This window comes from Tigriopus californicus, chromosome 10, assembly GCF_007210705.1.
Source record: "Tigriopus californicus strain San Diego chromosome 10, Tcal_SD_v2.1, whole genome shotgun sequence".
NCBI lineage: Eukaryota > Metazoa > Arthropoda > Copepoda > Harpacticoida > Harpacticidae > Tigriopus > Tigriopus californicus.
Window position 1 is genome coordinate 4,637,538 of NC_081449.1, and position 18,274 is coordinate 4,655,811.

Sequence of the window (18,274 nt, forward strand, 5' to 3'; positions counted from 1 at the left end):
AGATCTAAGTTTGTGACGGGGTGCCAGTCAAATTTTCAATCTTCTCAGAGCTTGCTGGCAGACTTGAAAGGCGTTTCAACGTCTTGGTTCACTAAGCTTGAAATACATCCGAAAGTATTTCGGTTTATGACGCTCGAAATGGCCTGAGGTGCAAAAATGCAACCGTAAAAGTGAATTTCATGCAAATGAAGGATGCGTGAGCGGAATAAGACCGGACGCATTACTAAGGAACAAGCAAAGAAAGGTCTGGCAATGGATCCGATTCATTCGGGTAGACACGCTCAACATCAAGTACGTAAGGAAATACACCTTTTAGCGGGTCAGGCGTCTGAGGGTTTTTCGGCGATTGGAACAAAAATCCCCGAGTTGGCTCCTTGTCGAGTTTGAGCGCTGGAAATTGGTTCAGACAAGGATAGACAGGCCACTTGACAGGAGATTGACCTACATTCGACTATCTCGTGATTCACTGCTCATAACCAATCTCAAAAGCCGGTTCAATGCTCACCCAAGATGTCAGAGCAATTCTAGGACTGAAATTGCAATTATACCCCTGCCAAAATGAAAAAGTGAAAAAAAGTTCTGAGGAGTCTCCTTCGATCTCTTTCTTCTGCGGTGTTCAAGCTCAAAGAATTCACTTCAAAAGAGAACGAAAGAGGAAAGGAACGGAACGGATTGGATCTCCCTGGAATTTCAATACATTCAAATTTGGAAACGAGCACAACGAGGTCTGTGTGTCTCATTTTAGCTCCACCAATAAAGGGGAAACTGGGAAAGCTCAGCCCAGATGAAATAATTAAGATTAAACTTAATTGAGACATCTTTATGCACGCGTCTCCAAGTGCCAGACAGACCCTCTCCATTTTTGAATAGGTCCTCATGAAAAACCAAGCGAGCAACGAAAAAAGGGACCTGCGGTACTCTGTACTTATTCCCTGGATTTGAGGTTAGAAGAAAGGCGACCAAGAGGAAAGTCACAGTGAAGAAGGATGATCTCGAATTCCCTAGGGTGACTTGACTGGCTTCAGAGTCCCTTTTTCGCATAAAGAAGGGTTCAAGATAGCCTACTTCCCAACAGACCTAGAAACTAGGTATTTTCAGATGGCAAGCCAGATGAATACGACCAAAGGGCTTAAGAATTCAGAACAAGTCCAAGGCAGATTGCGCCATGCCTCAAATGAAATGTGACCGTAACACTTTGCAAAAGACACTCAACCATTCCGTTCAGCCAGACTCCCGTCAGTGCTCTTGACTTTAAGAATGGTATTTGTTTGACTTTTCAGTTGTTGTTCAATCTTTAAGGGCTTCTTCATCCATTCATTCATGAGCGTATGAGGGTTTGTCAAGGAAAAAAGAGGGGGAAACCCATATCTGCAAATACTCTTAGAGCTCTGTGGTCAGAAGGAACGAAGCGATCCGTGTTCCATGTTTCATGTTCCCTCCTTCTCTTGTCGTCATAAGTCATAATGATTGAAACAGTTCTGCCAGCTTCGTGCTTGGATTGGTGGCTTGATATTTGCTCACCATTGGACAAACCATCATGTTATATCACTATTGGAGAGGCGGAAGGGGTTATCCGTCACCCACAGTGTTATACTCCTTCACCATCATCGGTCAAATCGCCCCAAAACGCCCCTTTTTGGACTTTTTGAGCTTCGACTGACCTCGTTCCCAAGTGGTACAAGTGCCCAGATCCACTCATGAAATTCAATCTGATCGCGGCTTTTGCGTGCGAAATCCGAGGATGAAACAGATACCGCGATTTGTTTAGCCGACGTTCAAGTCTCGACTCACGAATGGAGTGTAGTACAGGAAGTGAACTCAAAGTGGCATTGAACAGAGATGAGTGGATGCAAAAATGGAGGTCTCGTTCGTTCCCCGCTTTCCCTGAGCGACGCTTTTGTCGTTTGCCTTCCTTCAATTTTGGTTGAGTTGACTGGCAATCTCAACGAAGCAGAACGAGGGATGGCACACTCATTGCTAGTAGCAAAATGGGAATTGGGAGCTATCTTTGATCTGGAATATGTCCTGCCCATATTTGTAAGATTGATTCAATCCACATCCACATACCAGACGAGTGAAAAACTCCTCGCGTTGGATCTGCAAGATTTCCTGTCCTTGGCCCTAATTCACTTTTTGTCAATAGATCTTTGGAGCGTCCCGTGGAAATTAGATGTCCTGGAAAAGGACAAAAAAACAACACCAGCCACTCTCTTCATCGAGGGAGCACCAATACTATTAGTCTGTGAGCTTTCGCCATCACCTTTGGATCAATTTGAAGAGGGAGCCTAAATTCGAGGGTGTCCTGATGCACTTTGGCCACAGAGGAGCGCTCTTGGGTTTCGGGTTCCATCCCAGGAGATGCTGTCGAAAACTACCCTCTCCCCCCTCTTGTTGCCCCCCCCCCAGAAAAAAAATCGCGAGTGTGAGCGAACATCGCCAGGAGGGAAAAAGACCGTAGGAAGAGCGTCGAGAGCAAGCAGTTCTGGTCCCATTCCTTCCCTTTCATGAGTTGTTGAGGGAGGCACAGTGTGGAACCCCAGATTCGTCAGTTGAGTTGTGTGCCTCCCACATAGAACGTGGGTGCTGTTCAATTACTTAAGTTGTCGTCACCAGGTTATGTGTGCTTCATTCCTGGCTCTCAGGGAACAACGTACTTTCGCATCATCCTCGATCGGTGAAGCGCTCTTGAATCCATAAATCGCTCACTTTTCTGCGAACTGGCGTCGGGTCAAGCCCACCAAGGGACCTCAGATAAAGAAGCGACCAAGTAGGCAATTTCGAATGCTGGTCATGACTCAAACTCCATTCAATTAAGGAGACCTGGGAGCTTTCTATCAGACCTTAAGGCAATACGGAAGAGTGACACAAATGACCGAAAGTGAGGTAGGTCTCCTGGTGGTTGGTGGTTCACTTTTTGAAAACAAAAAAAAGAAGTTGAAGGCCCGCAGGTCTTTGTGCAACCTTGAGAAACGATCGAGCCAGCCAAACAAACCAACATGGGATATGTGATGTCCTCGCACCAACGGTGTGAGCCTGCTGAGTGAGCAAAAACTTTTATGGTGACATTATCTTGTGTCTATTCAACATGGGCGATTGCTGCTGTGATCAAACTGCAGCACGAGCGCAAGCTCTTCTAAAAAAGGTTCCACCTTGCACATGTAAGTAGCTCCGAATAACATCATCGATTTTGCAATATTTGGCCCGTCAATATGTGTTAGTGAGAAAAGAGTGCCCATTTGACCCGGTTCCGAGTGCGAGTTTTGGCAAAAACAAAAGGGCTCCACTTTATTTTGAGACATTGTCCCAGATCATACTACACGAGAGAGCCCTTGGGATGATCGTTATTGAGAAGTGGAAGGAAACGAGCGAAAACGGGAGGGTCCAATCCAATCAAGCGAACTGTTCCCACGTGGTCCAATTTCGGGCGATCCCATCAACCGGGTATAAATAAGGATATGCACTGCCTAACATATGGAACCTCAATGCTGAGCATGGAACTCAATTTCCTACACGTGGCCCCACACGAACTTTTGGAACTTTTTTCCCGCCCGAACTAAGGAAACCGATCCGGGTCCAATTCCATTAATCTTCCAATGATTTGGAAGTGGGTTCATTGCTAAACGTAACGTTGGCCAGTCAGAAATCGGAGGTGATCCATATCCATGGGAAGGGACCCCATGTCTCGGATTATGCTTATCTTCAATGGACCACGAGAGGAACGAGATTGTTTTGGGGGCATTTGAGTTAACAAAGCCATGGCTTCCTTTGTGCTTAGTGGACCTTACGTGATCACGGGACAAGGTCAGGGCTTTCACGGACATGATCAGAGTTATCGCCGAGGTCACCCTGATCGGATGCTCATTCCTAGACCAACAAACATTATGCGCCCAATGTATTTGAAACTTGCTCTCCTCTGTTAGAGACGGATCTTGATTGATGAGTGGTCAGAATGCCAACCACTTTAGTAAGACGACCTTCGTCCTCACTGAGCCTTCAAACTTCACCTCAAAGGATCTGCCATTTCAGCAATTTAATCTCAATGTTTTCTACCCTCGAAGAGACTACATTCAGAGGGGGGCTCGCTCACAACCGTGTAGTTGAATGAAAGCAAATTGTACCTTGAGAACTTCGTTCGCTCCCGATATCAATTTGGTATGAGAAATCCGACCTTGTCATACAAGCGATGCAAACCTGAATGGATATTTTTGGAAGCAAAAAAACCTGGGGCAAATGGTGGGCATCGGGAAATGGAAATTCCTCCAACTTCGAGAACTAGGTGCCCTAGATGAAAGCATTGTAGTTGAATAGAGAGAGAAAGAGAAAGAGAGAGGGAAATTAATTCTTCTTAGTTTGGGTTCACTGCGGGATCTTTCTTTCCGTTAGATGCTGGATGCAGAAAAGAGTGAGATTGATAGATATTCCTCATTTCATGGCGTCCAGATGAAGAAAGTTCCCCTCCGAGATTTCGGAAACGTGGAGTTCTTCTCGTTCCCTTGGGTGGCCAAAACAAGGGTGGTAGCACCAAGTTTTCCGGGGCCATTATTGTCGGAACGAGATTCTCAAATACTTCCAGTCCCAGAGTAGAAAATTCCGCAGCACACTCTTAAGGGTGAGCCATTGACCTGACCTTGAGCGGCCTTGGCTGGTTGGGTGTCTTTGTTTGATCTCAATCAACGGGGTTTCCAAGTTGGCGACGCGAGATTTGTTCTTCTGATTTCCAAACCAACGAGAATCAAACGCCTTGTTAGACGAGACTTCAGTTCGATTCACTGGCTTGAAAGCTCGTCATCAGGTCAGCCGCCTTGGGACATGATATTCTCCCATCAATTGTCTGATTATAATGAGGAAAAAACGGGCAAACCGTTCTGACTGCCTTCTTACTCGCTTACGCATTGAAGGTCATTAAAAAAGGCCGGAAGTGCTGACAGGAACGAATAGAGAAAAATTTACCACCGTAATTTTTTTCGTGGGAACACTGGTTTTCATATCATTTTTCCGGGTGCACTCAAAAATAAAACTGGCGAGAATGACTTGTGTTACTTGTTCAATTCTGCTTGCCAAAAAGGTCGCAAAATCTACAGGCTTTGGTTCTTTCTTGAAAGGTTCAGTACTTCGACTCATAAGGAGAAAGGAATGGACTAATAGGATGTAAAATGCATCAAGTATGACCCAATGGTCTGAAAAAGGGTCATTCAAGAACAAGATCCGAAACATAAACTGAAAATTGCCCCGTTGTTAGAAAAACCGACACCATTTCTGGAAGTTTCATTCAAAAGCTATTGGAAATGCATCCTTTATTGAAGCATTTATTTTGGAATAGCAGACAATAGACTTTGCGGATATCGAATGTAAGTCTGATCCGGAATTTTATTCGTGAACTAAGTCCAATTTGTAAGAATGTTTTGGAAATTAGTCTTTTAAAGGGATAGTTTGCCGCAAATGTTGGCGACATGACAAAGGTAATTGCATAATTGCAATACATAATCATGATATCGTTTTTAATTTCGAGACAAAACTGGAATAAAGGCAGGGCAAGTTCATTTGTTTGAGCCTTTAGATCATTCAAATAGAAACGCCAGGCCAATTCAAGAGCACACTTAGGATCTCCGATTGATCAAATTATATGACAATGGCTGCTTATCTATCGTTCTTCCAATGACGCGGATTAATCCAAATTCTTGGCAAAGGTTCAAACACATCGGAAAGTCAACGCCTTTCCATAATCAATTCCTTTGAAAAGTTATTCTAATTCGAACAACAATGTTTCGCATTAAAAGCCGTAGTGAAATCACTACACTTCTATCAAAATGTATAGATGGGTGAATAGACGAGTAAATTTCTGGAAAATTGTGATGATAATTTTTAACATGAAATAAAAAGCACGTGTGCTTAGACAACTGAAATGGACCAAAGATACCTTTAACAATAGGATTGGACATGTCAATTGTCAAAGCTAGGCCACTTTACGTTCCAACACTGAAGAATTTCAAAGAATGCTACCATACGATATGAACATAAAATTTCAAAAAAAAGTCATTGACTGGATTTATTTAGAGTTTAAATTTTTATTGTCCTTAAAATCTTTAGAGTATTAGCACGGAATAATCATGCATTTAATCATAAGGTGTGTGGTTTACCCTGAAATGCCACTGCTACTTCTCTTGTTTGTGGTCACCCTGAATGTATAAACCTGCTTTCATTCACGAACGTTGATTAATCAATCATATCCCGAAGTTGAGCGAGGATATCTTTTCTTAGGACACCCGCCATCCAAAGGCAATCCAAGCGAGCCATGATCTGAAAGCAAGAAAGAAAACTGAACAGGAAAACAAAACAGGAGTTGTTATCGATAGACTCAAGTTTCAAAGTGGATTTGTTCCTGGTGGACTTTTTTTCAATTTCCACCTTAATGAAAGCTCTTTGCCAACAATCATCAGCTTTCAAGTGTCACTGAAAATCAGGACACAAAAAAGCGTGCACCTTCTTTCTCCTCCGAGGATTTTGTTGTCATTGACACCTTTTGTTCATTTTTTACTGAGTCTTGGGCGTAAATTGTAAAAGGTGTTTTGAACAATAATTAATTAAATAAACACTTTTCCTCTTTGGATTTGATCCCTGGCAACCAAAGCTAACCACTCTTTTAAAAACTTGGACCTAGAGGATGAACTAAACTATAAGATACCCTTATAATAACCATCATATTAGTTTCCACTCAACGGAATGGCAAGACACACGCCCTATATTCCATTTGATTATCGTTGTTCCATGGCTAATTCGATTTCTCATATCAGGGGAACCATGAGATAGCTTGTCATTGCTCAGTTCCAGTTTATCTTCCGATGGTCAATTACCATTACCACGTCCTAGGTATAAACAACCTTCCCTGGCAAAGATCCATTATTCTGGTCGGTCTAATGAGATTATGCCTCATCGGCATCTCGCTCACGATTCCCAATGGAACAACAGCCTGTCAAAGGTTGGTCGGAACACTTGGGTCTATCTTTCAGCGTCGGATTTGTCAGGTTTATTTTCGACATTTGGCACAAAAATGGCCAGACAGACGGCGCTTTCCCATAAGAAGTCGGGTTTGGGAAGAAATACTCGCGAGAACGGGAAATAGTGAGATCCTTGAGTTTAGTGGCAAATAACTTTCCCACCATTTCGGCTCAGTAATTCAAGTGCAGGTCAAATGAGTATGAGAAAGGCGCGAAGACGCGGAGACTCGGGGTTTTCTCCTCAATACGAAAGACTCAATAGCGAGGTTAAATGACTGGAACAAAGGAGCTCCTCGGTGAAAAAAAGCATGAAAGAGATATCTTGTTAGACTTCTACAGTCTCTTTAGCGATTCACTTGGCTGCTTCTAGTAAAAGAAATATGTACGACATCCAATTCTATAACATCTTGTGTTCGTCATTATTGAAGGGGTTCAAATCAAAACAGTTGTAACAACCTATTGTGTGGTCAGTCCTATGTCTCATTTCCCCCCAAAAGTACTTCATGACTCGACAAGGACTAGAGTTATCCTCACAGTATTTGAACAAGCCGAGGTTTTCAAAGGCCTTAAAATGCCATTTTCTTCTTAGAGGGTAGTAGGCCCATTTCTATACGTTTTAAGTATCGTGTCTCCAACCTTTGATATTAACTCTCAAGGTTCAAGGTTAAGAATGGCTTTTAACTCACCTACAACCACAATTAGCAGAATATGTTAGAATGGCTCAAGAACGGATGTTTTGCATAAATAAGGATGCATCATTGTTCAAAGTGCAGGACTAGCATCATTAAGCTCAAGGAGCGTGGGTTCGAATCTCACCCTTGACATAAGTCTCTTCCTGAGAAATGTACAACTCCACTTGAGCGTAATCTAAGGCATGAAAAGTTGGATGCTTAACATTTCGGGGACTTCCAGTGAAATCACTTTACCCAAAGCAAAAAAAAGAGAGAAAGAGTGGGTTTCAAGACCACTTTTTTCTCCGAAAGTCTTTTTTTGCGCATGGGCAATGTTTTTGCTGCTACTTTGGACTCTTGGACCTATGGACTTTGTCAGATTTACTGTGAGGAAGACCAATCTCCATTTGATAAAAGGATTAGGCCCACGTGTCAAGGGCAAAAAGGTCGTCTTGATATTGGGCGGAAAAAAAACTCGCACAACTTTTCCGAAGGCTTGAACAGACAAACGCTCTGAACCGAAATTTCTTGAAACATTGACTACATACATAGAACAGACCCGTTTGCCTTGGGAGATTTAATCTCGAGTATTTCGGTCACGTTTGCTTCCGAGTGACAATTTGTTGCATTTGCCCACCCAAAAAAGCTCAAGAGTGAAATTTGAGAATCCAATGCTAGAGAATGCTCGTTTACCCCGTTTTAACAAGCTGAGGACATCTCTAAGCCTTGTTCAATTGTTAGCTTCTGATCGTACATTGTTCCATTAAATTAGGTTTTCATGATCTAACAAGTGTATCAAATTCTCTTTCTTCTCTCCAAATTTGCAATTGAATGGCTTTTCCACTCACCCTCCATCTCTATCGATTTCTGTTCTTGTATTTGGTATTCAGCCAAGATCGCTTAGTGGGCTCCAACTAATTCATAGTCAGCACAACAAAAACCATCCATTATTGTGGCCCAGATTCGCTTTCGGAAACATGAGCATTCTTCAAAAAAAGGAGCCCTGAAGGTATTTCCGAATTCCAACATGAACGACTCTTTTCTTCACAAAATACATGATATTTGGAAACCGAGCTTGAACACGACACTATCTCGATAGAACACCCAAAAAAAATTGGGAGGGGGAAACTGAGTGGATCTTAGATTTTTTGGCTTTGACAGAGAGACAAGAGAGAGGCTATAATCCTCCAATAATTGAGTTCAGATTAATGCGTAAGTTATCGATAGAGAGATTCCGTACTATCCCTATATCGGTTGGTTGATTCGTGCTTCTTCGAAATTGACTGAGAATTGAGCAGAGAGGAGCTGATTTTCGGTGTATTTTCAGTTAACTTGTAACTGTCCATGGATATAGAGGAAATAAGATGGACTGCACCCTCATATAATTTAGTAGTGCTTAGAGTGCAAGAACTCTACGAACAAACCACTTTGGCCCGCACAGAAGGCGAATTAGATGCTTTATATAAAGAGCGTAAGTCTCTGAAAGCCTTCTAAATTAACATCTCTTTTTCTTGTGCCTTTGTCGTTGAATCCATTAGGTAAGGTGTCAAACGGAGATCATGGTCAGCTTGTCGAAACTCTCGCTAAAAATGGACTTCCAATTAATCTAATTTCATTCTATCCACAATTCCTCTCTTCATTGTTCTTATTTCATGTGCACTGAACTAGTTCCATTCATATTCATTATGATATCACTTTCGAGTCAACTATTTTATCATTCTTGACCACTTCATTCTTTTATCCTTAAATCAATTTTTGTGTATGATATTTATGTATACAGTTTTATACATTTTACAATCTGACATGAGAAAGAGTCGCTATAAATAAATAAAAAAATTCGAAGCCTACAGTCACCCTGAAAACTCTCGTCCTTGAAAGGATTTGAGCTTCTACTTAAACACCTCAGGTCAAGAAGGTCTGATTCACAAATGAATTTGTGGTATTTGGAGAACAAAAGTGATCTTCTACCTTAGACTGATCAAAAATTGCGTTTCTGTCTTAAAACAGTGAGCGGGTTTATTATCACCTTTCCAATTAAAAAGATGACATATTGGACAGACAAGAAGCACATAAAAGCAACATGGTCATAGGTCAGACTTATTTTGTGTCTACAGGTTTAAATATGTATTTACAAGCGTCTTATGAATCCCCTTTTTTGGTTTGGTTTCTCATGGCCAATGGGATCAGGAATTTATATATACAAATTGATTGATACGCTTAAAAGTAAGTGTACGGTATTACAGTAGATGTCTTGTGGTCTAATTTGCTGAATGGATGTTACTTGGTCATTTTTGAGTAAAAAAACACAATTTTTCACTTTACACGGTCCAAGTCATCCATTATCTGATTGAGGCAGCGTCGTTACTCGCTGGTGAAAGTGTTTCCACCTTTTCATTGAATTTCTGACAACCCATCAAAAAGTTGTTGCCTGAGTCAGACAAATACCCTTCCATCCCAATGGACCTAAAGTTGTCGAGGATCTATGGAAGTCCACTCGATGACTACACTCGATTTTATACTTTACACTCCCACGAGTTAGGCCTCAAATGGAGTTCTCGCTTGGTTGAACCTCCCCATCCACCTTCAAACCCACTTGAGCTTCTCATTCCATTTCCTCATCTATCTATTCTATCAGATCTAGTGATCCTCTAGGCCCAGCTTAAAACTCTGACCAAGAAGATCCCGGTCTCTTCATGGATAGACTTGGCCAAGCCACCACGTGCTCACTTTTGACGACCGACGATGCTCAATAGTCCGATGTAAAACTTGAGAGTAGCTCACATATTTGCATGAATTTATTGCCACAACAAGATTGCTGCCCTGGAAAGCCAAGTCCTGAGAAAGCAGAAGTGCACGTTTCTGGGCCAAGACGACGCAAAACAGCATTGGAGGCGGTTCGCAGAAGAGTTGAAGACATTCTCAAAGTTCGACTTGGTTGGGGAGAGAAAATTGGGCTTGTATTGTGTCACACTGTAACACTCGTGGTTTTTGTCTTGAAGTCTTAACTAAAGAGGAACGGGGCCAATAAGAAATGTGTACATGGCTTTGTCATGTCGAGCTCCCTTTGGTAAATACCAACTACGTACAGAAGAGCTGCAGCTCTGAACAAATATTTAGCACCCAGACGGAATTGGCTTTGCAGAAAAAGAGGGGGAAAGTTTTTCCCCCTCTGCAGTGAAGGTTTTCCCTCTCCACCCACCCCAACATTTGAGTTGGCTCAACGATTTATTGTGAAAGACTTCAAAAGTTCCTTTTATTCAGTCTTCACAGCAAACTCGAGCTCTATTCTTTAGTATTGAACCTGTCACTAGCCTATAAATGGCGATCAAACGTCCCTCTATTCTTATTCTATTAATCCTCACCCATCTTTCCTCCCCTATTGGAAATTTGGAGTGGCAAATTGGATTTGAACCAGTTGCTAAAGTTTCTGAAGTATTTGCATGGTCTTCATCCGATGACATTTCATCGTCGATGATCTCCATTGGTTCTGAAGGAGCATTTGGCACACGCATTGATAATGTTTGAAAAAAAACCTTGACAACAACAACATCATCATCATCATCAGCAGCAGCAGTAGCAGTAGCATTCCTCTTTTGACAATGTGTTTGTGGAGAGCCAAAAAAGATCAAGTAAAGTGCATTGCTGCCTTTCTGAGCAATCGTCCGTGAAGAATTCGAGCATTGAATTTAACCCCCCTTCAAAGGCGGGTCCCAGCCACTCCCAAGACAGGCCATTTTCCACCATTGTTCCCATCAAGTTGAAATCAGAATCGTGGACACCAAGGAACCTTGTATATGGCCTTAAAGGTCACAACGGCCTTTGCCTAGTCCCCATTTGGTCTAGGTGTCTTGTTCCCATTCCATTCCGCTTTCACCTTGAGGCGTGTTCCTTTATGGCTCTCTTTGGTAGTAAATTTGTAAATACTGGACCCAGGGATTCATTCCCATGACATGGCATGGCACACACGGTCCACGTTCCTTTTGGGATTCATTTTGTTCCATCAGTTTCTTGGACCAAGGTGTCGTGGCAGATGTCCAATTGCCCTTGAGTGACGGAAATGTGGACCTCTCCCGGTTCCCAAGACGTTGAATATGCAATGCTCAGATTTGGAACCGCGGTGTTTTCTCTCTATGTATGTACGACCACCGTATGAGTGCGTCGGTAGTATTTTGATACCCGAAAAGACCTCGTGAGGAGGCTTAGGACCCCGTGAAAAAAAGACATTCAGGCATATCTACCCCAAATTGAGTTAAGGCGTGAGTGAGGATCAAGTGTGTTTGGTTGTCTGGTTATTTCGTGTTTCTCTTTGTCCTTAAGACTTCATCCATCTCTTTATCTATCCATGGCATCCGGAGAATTGCTCACCGAGAAGATCGAGGAGCGAGGGTTGTTTAGTGGGTCTCAAAAGTGTTTGAGGTGAAATGTGGAAAACTTCATACTTGAGTAACTTATCCATCCATCAGTTGTCGTCCTCCCTCGTCTCCCACCATCAACTTGACGGCATTATCAGTACGGAAAAGTACACGCATACATACGAAGACTCACAAAACATCTCAAGTCGCAGCATTTAGAGTGTCGCCTCCATTCATTTCTATGTTTACACTACAAGCACGTCCGTACCTATAGTACTCGCCATGGACCACCAAGTACTTACAGAGATATGAACTTTGGCCGCCAAAGTGTTTTATTTTTTTTGCCTACCGAGAGCAGCCCTAGGCAATGCAATTGTACCTTCATGCTGTAATACTGCAGCATCTTCGTTAACGGAGGATTGAGTTTCGGTTTAAGCAACTGCGGCGTGTTTTTACAATCAGAGGGTTGAGAATTCTTGTAACAAAATTGCAACCTGAACAATCACAACGGAAAATGTATCCCAATTTGGTCAATATTTTCCCCCTCTTTTTGTGATTTCGAAAATTTTCAACATTTTCCGGTTTTCTTCCCAATTCCTCGGTTCAGCTCTTTCGCACATCCGAACAGTCAAACGTCTGCAATTTCTACTGGATGTGAAAAAAAAACATATTTCGTCGGAGTCCAGTCATAAGTAAAAAGCGTGGAAACACTTACTTGAGAGGGCGCACTAATTTGAATTCCCACAGCTTCACGTTCACCTCTATGAGTAACTGACATATGGTAACGATATTTCTTAAAGATTATGCAAATATACAAATTGATGAAAATAGGGTTCAGATTACCTCTGGATCATTTTCAATATACCTGACTTCAATTAAGGGATGGGTCTTAAGAACATTGATTCATCAAAATTGATACTTGTATCAAATTAGAGTAAGAAGAAAACGCTGATGGATTTCTTATGGCTCAAAAATGGTCCCATGACACATCTCGTTAACTAAAATGCTGCTTCGCCTACTTCTCAAGGTAATTTATCCCTTCTACAAAATGATTATTCAATACTTGGCTGTCCAAAATCCCCACGTTCGTTTTTATTCTAACTAAAAATCTCACGATTCTACAGCATCTTCAGCTTGAAAAAAAAAGCTCAGTGAAATAGGCAAAAATTGAAAGGTTTAAGAAAACCTTTGATATAACTTCAATTTAGAAAATTTCCTTGACACATGAGAGTTAAGCTATAGGGTCAAATGAGACTCTAATATTGTGCTATGCACTTTGAGAACTGATTTCAAAAGGGCTGATCCAAATTGGAAGTACCGCAATCATATAATTTCGATCATTGAATTGTCAGGATTCTTGCAATATGAGAGGGGATTTGCATATCACTAACACTTCAAGGTTTAGGGGGACCGTATACTGTATTGGACACGCCCCCAATGAAAAGGAAAAGTCAATCTCGGTCCTGAGTGTGTGTGCGTCAAGTCAAATTGAAAGATCTTCAGAATTGTTGACTTGTTAACAAATGTGAAACTTGATTTTATTCAGTGTCACCCTTTTGCGGGATTCCAAGCCGTTCGTACGTTGTAATGCAAGAAGAGCCGCAAGGCCATTCAAGGTGCATTGAGTAGGATGGTTAACATTATACTTGTTTTGTATTTCATATACAATGGTTTATAAAGGGATGTCGAGCTAACGCAGTAACTCGATTAGCATCTCATTATAATGTGCAACAAATATTTTCCTCAAGGATTTTAAATCTAAAACTCCTCGTCAGTTTCTGGTTAAAAAAATTTTGCTTATCCCCAACCAGAGGAAATGCTAACGAAAGCTAACAAAATGGTCTGCTTATTTGCTCATGTCATCTTTTAGATAAATAGTTCCTAAAATCAATAAATCTAATGTATTGCAATTGTTTTCAAACATGGTTATAAAAAGACGCAAAACTGGATTATAATTTTTCTTCGTTCTTGCTGATCTGACGCTATTCCTCAGTGGCAAGCCTTTCGGAAATACTTCACCTTTTTTTTTTAGCGAAATGAAGCGTTTTCGGCATGAGCCTGCTTGGGTAAAACTCCCGAGCAAAGTCCATATTTCTAAAAGTCCATGAACTGGCCCCTTGAAAGTGTCGTGGCCCACGGGGCCAATTCCGCAATAAAACAACTAATCATCAATTGCAATTGTTGGTTCTTTTCCTTGGCGAAAAAAATCCAGCCTCAGGGAGAAACGATCTATCAAGTGAGCACTGGGTTCCTTTCATAAATCTTATGGAAATGAAAGTTGTTGAAGGGAAAATGAAATTCTCTCCCGGGATCAACTGGAGAAGGAATGGAACAAACACTGCATCCTGACTTTGGCCTCTAATCTAATAGAACCAAAAGGAGTTTTCTCTAGTCCCTTCTAGTTGCTCATGCTCCAAGTCATCTATGCCTTGTTCCCAGTATGACCTTCAGCCCCTCATTTGACTCCATGCTGTCCTATCAATCTCAAGAAACAAGGGTAATTACGTCGTTGTAGCCTTCAAGCTTCCCAACTCCTGCTTTCCGTACTAGTTTCGCATTCTCAGCACTGACGGATTGTTATTGTTGTCTTAACGTTGTAACCGACCCATACTACGTACAGGAGGTGATGGGGGAAATGGTAATTCACTGAGAGGTCTGACGGTAATCCTCGATCAAAGTCGGTTTATTGACCCGTCTGTCCGCACTCAAGTCGTTGGGGTCAAAAGTGTCCACGCTGCTAATGACAATTTTCCCTATACTAGTCCCATATATAGACTCACTTTAGTACGTGCGACTGACTTTCTGTGGTTGTTCCAGTTCCATTCCAGTCGTGAAATCTCGGGTTGGAGATGAAGTATTCGGAGGCGGATCATTTTTCACTTCCCCCTGTCAAAGTTGAAGGTAGCATTCAATTGCTTTTAACCAAGACGATCGTTAACGGACAGCGGACGAAGCTCGTTCCCGAATTTACGCTTAAGTGCAAGATTAATGCAAGATTCCTGGCACTGGAGAAACACGATATTTAATTGTCATGTGACTCTTGCAACAAGGGGAAAAATGCGGGTCAAAGTGGAGCCAGACACCCCAAGAATGTTCAAAGAGAGAAAATTGGACGGCTTTCACCCCTCTGTCGTTCGACTGATCCTTGAGATCAAAAACTTGCCCCCCAAAACCATATGTTCACCCATGTACTCTATGTAGTGCTCAGTTGTTTGAACAAGTAGCGAACCCAGTTTGTGGTTGGTCTGGGGATGAATCGGCGGAACTTTTCCTCAAAATGGATGTCTTGTACCATTTCTCAAATGTTTCGTGTGCCGAAGTCGTAAAGTGGGATTACACTCTTGAATTGAGGGTTGTTGTGGAACCGTTCCCAGAAAGTTCGGAACAAGAGAACCAAGCTGTTGTAGATCAATCAAACTTGGCCTGTCTGCCCCAAAAGGGACGAAATGGGAATATCTTCCAATGGACCAGAAACACACCAAGCTGGTTGTAGACCGCCCAAAAATCTCGGTTAATAATACTAATATTCTTTACTAGAGCCCTCCATTTGGAACGAACCCTCTTTTCCTTCTTTTCTTAAAAGAAGAATTTACTGGCTCGGATGGATCATCTTGTGGTCAGCTGAGATGGAGAACGAACGATTTTTTTCCCAAACTTAGCACACTTAGCACATTTTCTACCACCAATCACTAATGGCCAATCGTCCAGCCATGAGCCAACCTACCACACCTACCAAATATTTCCAAGTTTCCAAGCGAGTCATGCAAGTACGTAGTAAGGCTTCAGGGGAATGAAGAGGAGGCTTCGACGACCATTCGTTTCACTTTGATGATTAATTATGAACCATCCTGGTTTTGTATTGTCGGTTCCTGCCTTACTTGATGACCTTGGAACACGGTGCATTAGAATATAATAGAGAACCTGAGGTGCACCACGCTAGATCCAAAGGAACAATGGCTTTTCGCTAAGGGTACATCCCATTGGGTTCTGGCACCAACAAGCGTAGCATATCTACTCTTGGCCTTTGTGGCCTCGAAGTTCCAAAACGAATCGGAGAAAAGCTCTTCTTCCCCTGTGGGTTGGCGGTCTTCAGGTTTCTCAGGCCGACCCTTTCGTGATCTGCAGAACGACCTACGTTGGCAAGACGAAGCAACTAAACAGTCCAGATTGGTGGACATACACAGGAACCCGGGAATCAAACGTCCCTGAACAAAGGCTTGAACAAGAGTGTCCTTTAAAGGCGGGGAAATGTCGTGGTGCGGATTCTCGAATCATGGCTAATGTTGCAGTTTGTTTAGTGCGAGTCTCGACTCGAAGCAAGTGAAAACGACCTCAAAACTTTGAACAGAGCTGTTCTCACAAAAGACACACCCAACAAAACGAAATGGGATGAGTCTGTGGGTAAAGTGAAAGAAGAGATCTTGAGCTCCGATTCATGACGTTTGGGCTCAAATCGTCCACACTTGACGGGTGTGCCAACATTCTCGTCATCAGTAATATTTCCAAGTGTGGTCCACAGGGGGAACGAGCTCATGAGCAAAGATATTAAAGCGGGCGAAAATGCTCCTCTGTCCCCTCCATCAAGAAAAAAGACAATGGGCACAAAAACAAAGCTCCGTTATCTGAAGAGGCCCAACATTAAGAAGGATGTGGACAAGTCTTCTTGCTCGAGTTTGTCTCAAGTTTTACTCCCGTTTCCCCGCATAGATTAGCAATCCTATCATTTGAGAGCGTCGTTTCCTCCCTGACATTTAAGATCTGAAAACTACGCTTAAGAGGACGGCTCAACATTATTTGCCTTCAAAGTCGGAAAGCCTGACGAAGAATTTTGTCACCCTTCGAGATTGCGAAAAAGTGGCCCGTGAGTCGTTCACTTCGACTCGAATGCTCAGTGAACAAATACAGGATGATCGAGAAGGAACACCGAAGAAAATCGTGTTTCCATGTTGTGAAGGCAAGCCACGTGAAGTGATGTGATTCTCCCTATGAGATGATAACAAAGGGTGTCAAAGCGTCCATGAAAAGAGAAAAGCTTCGTGGAAACGACTTGGAACGCACGGCGAATCTGCCATAGTCCTATTGGAACTCGGCCACAGGCCGTGCTCTGCACTTTTGTGCTATCACCGATTATTTGGCCATCGAAGCAAATTTGGTAGGCTCAGGAGGCCTTTTCTTGGTCGTCAAAAATGGGAGAAAGTAAGTAACAAAGCCGAAAACAATTTTGCCCCTGGAGCTCCATGATTTGATCTTCACGGGGGTCGGTTTTTGTTAAAGCCTTCCCGGTTCCTCCTTTCTTTCTTAACAGAGATCCCCGTTTTTGTTGTACCTTACCACTTTGTTAGTAATTGGCCAGGATATTTGGAAAGCAATTTTATGGAGCAATTGGCGGAGCATAACCATGAGTTTAGGATCGGAAAACTAGCCGAACAATGAGACCTGTGTACCCAAAATGGAATGGGTGGTCGAAAGAAGGGTGATACGGCAATAACAGACGATATTTATTTTACTGTTCTTGGCCACCCTTCTGGCCGATTTATTCTGCGGTGTTTGCTGATATTTCGACTGATATTAAAATGGAATGGAAACTCAACAGCTGATTCCAATTTTGCTAAAACACCCGAAGATGTGTGAACCACGTACCCTTCATCTCTTAACTAAAAAGAGTGTTTAAATTAATCTTTTTAACTCCTGTCATGCAGACCTTGCACATGGAAAGTTGAATATTGACATGTGCTTTCTACAGGAGTTCAATCTAAATGAAACATCTTTCTCCCATTGAAAAGTACATCTAGACCAATTGGGGAATGATTTTCATTTATATGCGATTACTTGAAGCCCCAGAACTCAATCCTTGGCGGGGAGGTGACTTCCCTTTCGGTTTCTGGTTGATTTAGTCCTTAATTTTCACTTGACACATCCTCCTCTCCAGACTTTGGGACAACTCTCTGAAGCCTCAGGTTCTTCTCGTCCCGGTCCTCATTAAAAAGAAAAGGGAACACCCGCTGTGAGTTGGGTAATTCATTAACGAGGTTCCATATTTGGTCAATGTGCTCCAATCGGGTCCCCTTATGTTATTTTTTGCTTCACAATAAATGATCCAATGATCACTGTTCATACCCATTTACATGGTCTGTAAGAAATTGTTGTTCCAGCCAGAAGCAAGGATCCTGTCTCACTCGTTCAAAGTTTTTCCATGCTGAGAAAATGGGTTAGATCACTTGGATATCTTTTCACCGATCTTGTCATTTGTAATTCA